Source organism: Eptatretus burgeri, chromosome 3 (genome assembly GCF_056783735.1).
Source record: "Eptatretus burgeri isolate ZD-2024b chromosome 3, Ebu_testis_v1, whole genome shotgun sequence".
Lineage (NCBI taxonomy): Eukaryota > Metazoa > Chordata > Myxini > Myxiniformes > Myxinidae > Eptatretus > Eptatretus burgeri.
Window position 1 is genome coordinate 35,366,898 of NC_140963.1, and position 11,297 is coordinate 35,378,194.

Genomic DNA, 11,297 nt, shown 5'->3' on the forward strand with positions numbered 1-11,297 from the left:
GCCGCAGAACCACAGAAAATGGAATCCAAGCTGACAGTCTTCCAACATAGATGTTTGAAAAGGATTTAAAAGACTTTTTTTCAGGCCAAATAAGGAAAGAAATGAGGGCATGAGGAGGAGGCCTGGAGAAAGAAATATTGTGGCACAGGCCAAAGAATGAAGATGATGTGTCGGATATACTGTATAATGAGGCAGCAAGAGGGACATTTGATGAAACAAGTCATGTTTTAGAGACCAATAGGGAAAAGGAAGAGGGGGAGACCAAGAAATACGTGCAAGGAGAATTACTGAACATGAACGTCGATTAGAAAGGCCTGATGTGACGGAAGAATCTCATGCTCATGTCAGTCTTGTTTCTTTTCACTTTTCTGAACAAACTTTCTGATATTTCAGTTTTGATACTGCTACAGTCGTGTTGCCACAACCAGCAGGTGGCGTCAGTGGCTTATGTTGTGGGTGAGGTACCGTGCAAGGCATGCAGGAAACGGTGCGAATTGCTGTGTGCCTTTATGTTTGTATGCTTGAGTGTACTTCAATACATCTGTTTGCTTTTCGAAAGCGTCGCCTATTATTCTAACACATTCAGCATGAAATGGTTATTTAAGATAGTATCTGTTTTAACCTTATCCCGATGTAATCAACTCAAATATATCATATTTACACGATTCTAAGGTGTGACTTTTTGGACAAAAAGACCTATTTTTCTTTCAATCGAAAATAAGGTTGGGAGATGAGACAGACATACAGAAAGAGAGAGACATGCATGCTCCATCTTTATGTAAAAGACAGAGGTGGGGGAGGAATGGGTGAAGAGAACAAGTCAACATCATCTGCATGATGCTTATGCACAAAAGGAGTGCTGCATCATTTGTCTCATTGATCTGTTTTCCAATCCTTATATTTATGCTCATTATTTTGTGTAATTATTTTTGGACTTCAGTGTGGCAAGTGGGAATCGAAGACTACATTATTCTGCATGTAATCACCCATATGATCAGAATAATGACACATGCAGAAAAGTAGTGATTCATCACTTGTGTTATTGATGTCTTTTTTTTTTTTAAGTGACCAACAAAGCTACACAAATATGGATATGCACCATAAAGAGGATTTTTTTTGTTTTTTTTTTTCAGAATAGGAGTCATCATTTCCCCACCGCCAATACCAGGTCAATGAATAATGTAGCAACAATTTCATCTGTAAATTTCCTATATTGTTCCTTGTAAATTGGACAAACCACGGTCGTAACCTTTTGATTACATGGATTCATTCAATGACATGACATGATTTTGATTAAAGAAATGTTTCTTATTTTTTTTATCCAAATGAACTATAAATGTTCATTTTTTTAAAAGTAATTGAAGAGCAGGACTTATCTGCAGACATTTTATGAACTAACAAGAAAAAAAATTCCCCACATGTTAAAACTATCCTAACCCAAATTTCTATGGGAATTTCAAATTAATATTTGGGAAATTGAGCCATAACCTGACAATGTATGTTGCCTGTGATTAATCTTTGCTCTTCACAGTTTTATTTTTGAATCCCGTGTTTTCCCAGAGCACCTCCAAAACCAACAAAGATGAAAATAGGAAAGAAAAACATCACTAAGAGCATCACTTCCAGTAGTCATTCTTTCACTCTTCCCTCCCAGGCTTCAAGCGCCCTTTTACTTGCTGGATTCAGTGTTTCCTGCCCTGCTCGCTTTCACTATCTCTTTCCAGTTCGTTTTTTCCTTTTCTGCTTGTGCCCAATTGTTACTTCACTACCATACTCTCAGATTTTAACTCACTCTTCCTTGGGCCTCAACTCATAGAATTTTTTTATCCCAAAGATGTAAAATATATCAAGAGTCATTAAATAATCACAAACAGCTTATCTCAAGCCTCCGAACACAATCACAACCAACATTTTAGACAGGTCATGTTAAATAAACAACCTACCTTCAGGGACTCATTGGATGTAGTTAGACGCAGCAATCACACACAGTGCAGGGCACGTACGAGTTTATCCAGATATCCATAAAGAGTGATCACATCCACAAAGGAAACCATGCAACTTAGAGCGATGAGCAAGTTCTCAGCTCGAGTCCAGAATGAAAGCCCCTGAACGAAGAACGCGAAGATGAATTCCACGATGTAAAGTGCGGGTAGAAATGTGTTCACAAACTGAAACAAGGACAACAGCAGCTGAAAACTTTCTGATCAAACAATTTTCAGAAATAATAATGTTATCAAACATTGCTGAACCATAATTGGCATGACCATGGGACAGTGCACATATTACAGGGTTACACAGACAGGGTGATACATCAATGTGTGACTGTGTGCCATCCCTCGCAGGGATGTTAGTGGATATTCCATTTGCTCAAAAGAGTTGGTGCAGCCCATTAAACATTCCAAGATGCTTTCTGAAGAATGGATGAGTTATCACCGGCACCCAAGCTTGGGTGCTTGTAGGAAAGCACTCCAATGTCACAGTAATATAGTCTAGGATGATGGCAAATCTCAATATCATCCTCCAAATGTATGAATGCAGAATGAGGTTCATCGCATTTTTAAAAGAATCCATTTGGAAAAACTGGTGATTTGTGACCATTGAAGACATTATCTGCTGGAATGATGTCCTGTAAGAGAGAGAAGGGAGAGAGGAAAAGGATAATTTATAGAAACAGTCATCTCATTGAATTGGATGCATTACTTATCACAACATGGGTGGGATTCCTGCGAAACAACCTTTTCTTCTTGTCAAATGTGAACTTGATTGGCTAATTTGTAATGTCTAAATGTATCTTTATATATCATCTCAAACATACCGAGGAAATTAGGTTGGTTTGTCAAAACTCACAAGCAGTTGATACTTAAACTTTTAAAATGATTTCACATCAAATCAAATTCAAGTCCCAACATGTGTGATCAAGTCATGCATTTCGATCAAAAAGTTAGCAAAAGGATGTGTAAGTATGTTATCGAGAAAACAGATTCAAGGTTTTTTTTCATCATCAGGATGAAATTTTTTTTCATCATCATCATTTTTTCATCAGGAGCACATATTGAGTGTATCAAACACACTCGCAGTTGGAGTTTATTTCTGGCTCAGGCAAAAGTTGTCTCGTTAGAACTGTAGTTATACTCTCATATACTTCTTGGCAGTTTAAGTTAACTTTGGAATGACTCCATGTTCCCCTCTTGTGGTTTATGAACTGCAGAAAGGATTGCTGGTAACTCAACGATTGCAGTTCTAACTACAAGGGAACTCGTTGGAGTGCATAACTCCGCCACGTAATGCCCGATCCAGTTAAACATATCTGGCCAAATAAATTTTTGAGATATCACACTATACATAGTTTTTTTCCCCATCTCAATGGTGAAGAATCACTGAAAAAATTATTGGATCCGGATTCAGATCTTCACCAAAATTGAATCAATTCTTTCTTATTACACACCCAATGTGTCCAAAAAGTTTTATCCAAATCCATGAATAACTTTCTGAGATATCTTGCGCACAAACAAACAAATGAACAGACAGACAGGGATGAAAACATAACCTTCCACTTTTGGTGGCAGAGGTAACTGGAGAGTTCATAGAACATGACATCCCACACATTGTTTAATACACACTTCAATTTTAATACTAGAACTACGTTGTCGATGGCACACCATCGCATATTCCCGCGCGCACTGCTTTGTCCCATTAACGTTAGTTTTTTTTTAATCAGCCCCCATGACCTCACCCCTTCTGGCCCGGCCCCTAGGGGTCATATCAAAAATCCGACAGTGTTGTGCACTTCCCCATACATATATCTACTTTGTCCCAAAGTTTCAATCAAATGACAATCAAATATAAAGGATATTCCATGGCATGTGGAAAATCTTCTTCTTCTTCTTCTTTCGGCTGCTCCCGTTAGGGGTCGCCACAGCGGATCATCCGTATGATCCGCATCGTGATTTGGCACATGTTTTACGCCGGATGCCCTTCCTGACGCAACCCTGGTCGCCTCTTACGACACAGGGATATGGTACACCTATTTTAACCGGGGTATACACCGGCCCAGTACACTGGTACTCATTTCGCCGACCTCAGAAGGATGACAGGCTGAGTCAACCCCTGGTGTATTAATTCAGTGGCCCAACGGGCTTGAACTCAGGACCTTTTGGATCCCAAGCCGCTGCCCTTACCACTGTGCCAACACCAGGCATGGCATGTGGAAAATGCCAAACAATATAAAAGAAGAGACATTCCATGGCTTGTGGAAAATGACAATAAAAAAATAAGGGACATTCCATGGCTAGTGAAAAATGACAATCAAACATAATGGACATTCCATGGCTTGTGGACAATGCCAAACAATATAAAATAAAAAACCAATGTCACCCGCAGGGTGACCCGTATCTTGCCAAAAGGTGACCACGTGTGACTTATTTAAGGTCACACTGAGGTGAACAGAGCTGCTATCCACCAGGAGCGACTCCTTGAGGAATATCTGCCTACGAGAGATTCCGATGAGAATTGTTCTACAGAGTAACCATGAAAAATATGCGTTTGCCTCATAACGTCACCAAATGACGTCATAATGTCTCAAGCTTGACATATCTAGAAAGCACTCATCGAGGTGTTCAATTTGAGGTACTACACGATATGATCCCTAAAACTTGAAAATTTGACCTTGGGGTGAAATATGTTTGACCTGAGGCGCTAACCATGAAGGTCAAGGCCAATCGCCACCAAAAATTAATCAGCTGAGCGCCAGACCATGAACTATATTCCCATGAAGTTTGAAGACGATCCAATCAAAATTACTAAAAAAATAAGGGTTTCGTTGACTCCCCTAATTTGCGCCAAAGTGACCTTGACCTTTGACCTTGACGTTCAAAATTTTATGCGCTGAAAGGGACCTCTATAGGCCTCTGATATGCGAAGTTACAAAAATTTCCAATGACAACTGTGCTCTGCAGAGTGATTTATACGTGATTACAGATCAAAAAAAAAACAAACAAACAACAACAAAAAAAACATATGAAGGTGAAGGCCAATCGCCACCAAAAATTAATCAGCTGAGCGCCAAACCATGAACTATATTCCCATGAAGTTTGAAGACGATCCGATCAAAATTACTCAAAAAATAAGGATTTCGTCGACTCCCCTGATTTGCACCAAAGTGACCTTGACCTTTGACCTTCAAAATTTTGTGCACTGAAAGGGACCTCTATAGGCCTCTGATATGCGAAGTTACAAAAATTTCCAATGATAACTGTGCTCTGCAGAATTTTTTATACGTGATTACAGACAAAAAAAAAAAAAACATACAAGCTGACTAACATATCTTGCAAAACTTCGTTTTGGCAAGATAAAAAAAAACATACAAGCTGACTAACATATTCTGCAAAAACTTCGTTTTGGCAAGGTAATAACGAAAATTCCATGGCTTGTGGAAAATGCCAGACAATAGAAAATAAGGACCATTCAAAAAATCTCGTGTGCATGCTCTATTACCCTTGTGTTCTCAGGAGGAACCAAGTAATGGTCCAGAAAAGTTCATATAATGGGGCTTTCTTGAATGTCCCTTCTTTTCTATCATTTGCCCCATGGCAGGTCTCATATGAAGGGGCCTTTCTATGCCACTGGCATTTTACCCCAAGAATACCTATCCTATACTGCAGTGGGGGTGGGGTAGGGGAAGGGCTGTGCACGGTCAGCATATCCAGCCAATGGACTAATGTGGTTGTTTGTTTGTCCATGCTCCATCCTTTTCAAATGCTGAACGCCAAGCAAGTAAGCAGCATGTACCATCTACTATAAATGGAGATGAGGTGTGTGTGTGTGTGTGTGTGTGTGTGTGTGTGTGTGTGTGTGTGTGTGTGTGTGTGTGTGTGTGTGTGTGTGTGTGTGTGTGTGTGTGTGTGTGTCGTGCTTTTTGTGTCTCTTAATTACGTATGTCTGAATTAATTACATACTATTGGAATGTACCTTTTGACCCTTTTGACTGCTGAGACCCCTTCGACCCCTGAAGACCCTTTAAGACCATCAAGACCCTGAACGACCTCTAATTATTAGTATTATTGGGGTTCCAAAGCTTTCAGGCTGGGAAACTTATTGCTTATGTTGACTAGCAAAAATGGCCAAAGCTGTGAAGACAAATGAAAATTTTGTCCAAAGGACCAACGGACCCCCCAGTTTATTAGAGTCTTTGGTATGACTCAGCCAAGGTTTTAACAGCCAGTCAAAAAATGGATCCGCTCTAATCATTACATACCACTAAGTCTGTTAACTGTACAATTCTTCATTTAAATGCTCTATATCCTTCATTTTTCACGTCCTCATTTTATTTCAGACTCGTAGGGGTGCCATGGCTTTGACAGGCAACACTGGGTCCCTCTTCCCACCCCTTCACCTCCTTCCTCCCACACCCCTTCCCCTGTCTCCCTGATTAGTGGAAGTTGGCTTCGGGGCTTCTTACTCTGGGGATATGTACAGTGCAAAAATGTAAGTGAGCTCACAGCTGACTTGTAATACCCTCTGCCACTACTGCGTGGTGCTACACAATACACATTTACATAGAGAATTTCATTCGACCTTCCCTCCCGAGACTACAGATGAAGCCAAGTCGCCCATGTTCACCACAAGATCGAACTTTGTCCATGTGCCAAGTTTGGTGGCAATTGGCCCAGTAGTTTTGGCATGATTGGGGTTACATACAGACGATAGAAAATGACATTTATGAAAAAACATCGTCGGTAACAAATCTTGTTCAATCTTAGTTGTTTAGTCAGAGACAATCACACATTACATGACTGTCAGCTACACTATTTTCATTAAACAAAATGGCAATGAAAAAGAAGTGCAGGTAGAAGATGAGAACTCTGAATACTACAGCTTTGGCAATGGTGCTGGAATGTCACCAACGGCGTGCCAGGAGAAGGCTGTGGGTAAAGCCCTGGGTGGGGAGAAGCCTGGCTCAAGGAGCATTTTTTTTTCTCTTTCCAGGTTAGATTAGTTAGCTTAGAAAGACCGTAGCTAGTCAAGATCAAGATCACAAGTCAAGATGTCAGACAAGCAAGAAATAGTTTAATTTCATTGTCAAAAGAAAGTTGGTGAAATGGAAAGAAACCGCAAACGGGAACATTGTGTCATTCATTCATTCATAAGCATGGATCGTTCACATCTTTTTCAGACTTTACGAATCCAAATGATAGATTGGCACTTCTCAAAAATATATGGGATCGTTGCTTAGCTGAACCACCAGGTTCTTCATATCGAATGACATGTCTGTCAGGGCATTCCTGATGAGATCCAGGAGAACGAGGGCTATCACCGAGGATGTTACCAAAGATTTACCCTGAACCTACATAGGTTAACAGCTAGTAAACCATCTAACGACCCTGAAGCTCCTGAACCATCTACCAGCCAAGAAGGAAGGCTAAAGCGCAAGAAAGCATCAAAAAAGATCATTTTTGAACCTGATTGTATTTTCTACAATACTGAATGCCGAATCCATGTAAAAAAGGCAGGCATCCACACAAAGGAAGGCACCTCTTTATTTGAACGTGGTAGATGGCAGAAAGTGCTGCAAATAACAGAAGAGAACAATCATGAGTGGCTCTTAAAGTGAATCCGAGGATTTGATTTGTTTGTAGCAGAGGCTCAATACCACCAAAAATGCAGAAAGTAGTATGCAGCCAATTATCAGAAACTAGTAACTAATGATCAGGAACCAAATCCCAATGACTATTTTTGCAATTTGCCACATTTTTGAGATGCTATATACTGTATTCTATGATTTTACCCATTTTGGCGGCCATTTTGGATGAAGCATTCCCTCACCGAACCCGAAGGCCACATCACCACCCTCCAGGATTCCGCACGCAGTATCACCTCACCATTCAATCACATCTTATAAATTAAAAAAACCCGCTTTCGATGCCTTCCAAACAGTTTCTCGTCACCTCCAACTTGCCATGTCTGTGGATATGATAGCTGTGAAGAAGCTTTTGGCTTCATGTAGGACCACCATGGCTGCCGAATGATGACCTTTAACTTTAATGTGTGGAATAGAATGTTACACATAGTGCAGCAGATAACTGCAAAATACCCCTAGAATACTTTGGTTTGTGATGCAAGCATGAAATTTGGCACAAATACTCTCTTTGGTCTACTGTGTTAAAAAATGGTGCTGGCCACGAAAAAAATCAAGATGGCGACCATTTTCCAAGATGGCCGCCATCCAAATTGAAAAGTATTATTCCTAAAGCAAGTATTTGGATTAAAGACAATATTTTGAGTGTATGCCTAGGTTTTAGGGGTCAAAGAATCTAATAGGAATGTTGTCTGGGCTCTAGTACATAATCAAATGGTCAAAGCAAAGATGGCGTCCAAGATGGCCACCATGAAATCTATAAATCCTAATATTTCACGAACTGTGCTGAAGATATTTTCTTATTTTCATCAGAATATCTTGTGATGCAAGCATGAAATTTAACATAAATGATCTCTAGTCTCCAAGGATCACTCTTTATGCAAAAATATTGCTCCTGCTGAAAATTAAAATGGCTGCCATTTTCAAGATGGCTGTGAAGCCATATCTCCAGAAAAATCAAGCTGGTAATAATCATTTATCATTTCACAAAATTTAGTGGTAAAATACTTTTATTTCTGATTTATTCCATAAATGTTCACTTGTTTGCAAAATTACCTGTCATATATTGCAAAATATATTGCATATTGCAAAATTACCTGTCACAACAAAGATGGCGTCCAAGATGGCTGTCGTAAAACTTAAAAATATCTCATCAATGAATAAACATAGAAATACTAAGTACTATAAGTCGGCAAATAGGTAATAAAGATAATGGATTTCATTAGAATCATTACTTATTTTGTCAGATTGCATTTTAGAGGGTGGAGGAAAGCTTAGCATAATTATAATAGAGTGATGTCAGCGCACAACCAGGGCACACTGGTGACATCACTGCTGTGTAACTCAGCATGGGGTTCAGTGTCAGCTGATCTAGCTTTACTAATGCTGTAGTAATACATTAGTAGTTGTAGTATAGTTTAGTTTAGTGTCCCAAATGCTGTCGAACAGCCCCATATCCAGTAGCTAGTAAACAGTAGTTTGTAGTTACTAGATTTAGTTAGATAGCCGCGCCTGAATTGACAGGGTGTGCCAGCGCGGGAGAGCCGAGCCAAGGGTAAGGGAGCTATACATGACTTGCTCATGTAGTTACCCGAATGGTGTACAGATCACACGGGAATTAAATGGCACTGGATGAATGATCGGGCTAGGTGTAGGTCACCTGAACCTAGTCGTATCCCATACAGGAATGTGCGTCGATTAAGGTGGTAAAAGGATAAACCCTCAGCCTTAATCAAAATGGCAGATGCGAATCCAATTTTAGCCAAGAGGCAAACAGACTGCACTAGATGCTGTCTTTGCCAAAAAAGACAAAAATAATGAAGCCCTGACTTCCCCTCCTACCCATCATGTCCCAGAACATGATGGGTATACTATGTTAGCGACCAATATACCTCTATTCAATGAGATCAGTGCACTCCCATTGATTTTAGACCCAGCTAGACTGAATGAGGGTGGAGGTATAGAGGCAACGCTGAGAAGGAATGAGGAAAAGTACCACATGAGTTGTCGGTTGTTATTTAATAACACTAAACTCGATCGTGCCAAGAAACGTCGATCCGACTCTCGTGGTAGTGAAACAGATGAAGGGCATGTGAAGCAGCGACGAACTAGCCATGGCGGTCAAGTATGTATTATGTGTGAAAAGATATCACCTGAATCTGACCTTCGGCAAGTTATGACCATGAACTTGGACAAGAGGCTGCATGAGTGCGTTCAAACACTGAATGATGGCACGTTGTTAGTAAAACTGGGTGGTGGAGATGCCATTGCCCAGGAACTAAAATATCATGGTGCCTGTATCACTGCTCTGTACAACAGGGAGAGATATCATCTCAGAAGTGTTGAGAAAGACTCACTTCAAACTAAGGAGGAACCAGATGTGTACCCACTGGTTCTTTCGGAATTGGTGAATTACATTGTTGAAACCAGTCTGAATTCAGACGGTCCCACAGTCTTCCCCATTGCAGATATTTACCAGTTATACCAACAATGTCTGGCACAACTGGCTGTTGATACTCCCACTGTCAATACCACCAGATTCAAGGATAAATTATTGGCTGAAATCCCTGAGCTTGAAGCTTACAAAAAGGGAAGAGGTGTGCTTTTAGCATTCCAGAAAGATGTGGCTTTGTCACTATCAAAAGCATCAGAATACTCTGATGCACTTGTGATGGCTAAAGCTGCAAAACTCTTGAGACGACACATACTAGACTATCAATCAAGATCTGATGGCACATTTCCTGAAGGCTGTGTTAAAGATGCTATACTACCCATTCTCCTTCAATTCATCGGGATGGTTGAACATGGAGCAGACATCAAATCACAGCTGAGATTTGGGGCTTCAAAGTCTGACCAAGCCATTTCCCAGCTGCTGCAGTATAACTTATATTCCTGATACAAAGAGGAAGCAGCAACACACAGACACGCCAAAGACAGAGCAACACCATTCCCAGTGTACATGGGTCTCTCTATCTTTGCCAAAACCAGGAAGAGAAGCCTGGTAGAAATGTTGCATGAGCATGGCCTCAGCATCTCCTATGAAGACTAACCGTCCATGGTTGATTTTCCCGAAGCAAAATGGGAAGAATTTTTCTGTCCATATCTGAACCATGTCTGTCAAGTTAGTAAATCTTAAATAAAAAAATCTAGATTTTGTTCCAAACGCTAGTTCGTGAACAATGGTTTATAGCTATTGTGGCAGCCATCTTGGACTCCCATCTTTGTTTCAGCAGTATGCATGGGAACTAGGAATCTAAAACCATGTCCACCTAATTAGTTGACCCCAAAAACCTAGGTATAGATCCAAAAATTATGAGTCTATGTCTATTATTTCCTGAAATATGAGCATTGTTTTGGTTTTGCGGCAGACATCTTGGATGCCATCTTTGTTACAACCATGCTGTGAGGTGTTACCTGACAAAAAATAATCATGCTAAAATCTTAGACACAAAAAACTTTGGTTTACACCCTTAATGTTGTGTTTTGTTTCAAATATTTAGCTGCAGAAGAGGAATTTTCTGTGCATATGGCGGCCATCTTGAAAAATGGTCGCCATCTTGGAATTTTGCGTGGCCAGCGCCTTTTTTGAAAAAAAGTGGACCTCAAAGAATATTTGTGTCAAATTTTATGCTTGCATCACAAACCAATGTATTTTTGCAGTTAT

General features: G+C 40.2%; 1 protein-coding gene and 1 long non-coding RNA gene across 2 annotated transcripts in view; one reads left to right on the top strand and one right to left on the bottom strand.

Annotated features, from left to right (window-relative positions):
* Nucleotides 1-2,144, bottom strand: part of LOC147029674 (protein mono-ADP-ribosyltransferase PARP14-like) — a 111,091-nt gene extending 108,947 nt beyond the window's left edge. The window contains exon 1 of the mRNA XM_085872880.1: nucleotides 1,944-2,144. The gene's annotated coding sequence lies outside the window, so the exon portion shown is untranslated. The remainder of the gene's footprint in view (nucleotides 1-1,943) is intronic.
* Nucleotides 2,145-5,708: 3,564 nt separating this feature from the next.
* The window catches only part of LOC147029676 (uncharacterized), a 9,041-nt gene continuing 3,452 nt past the window's right edge, over nucleotides 5,709-11,297 (top strand). Inside the window, exon 1 of the long non-coding RNA XR_015056015.1 lies at nucleotides 5,709-5,772. This is a non-coding gene — a long non-coding RNA (uncharacterized LOC147029676). The remainder of the gene's footprint in view (nucleotides 5,773-11,297) is intronic.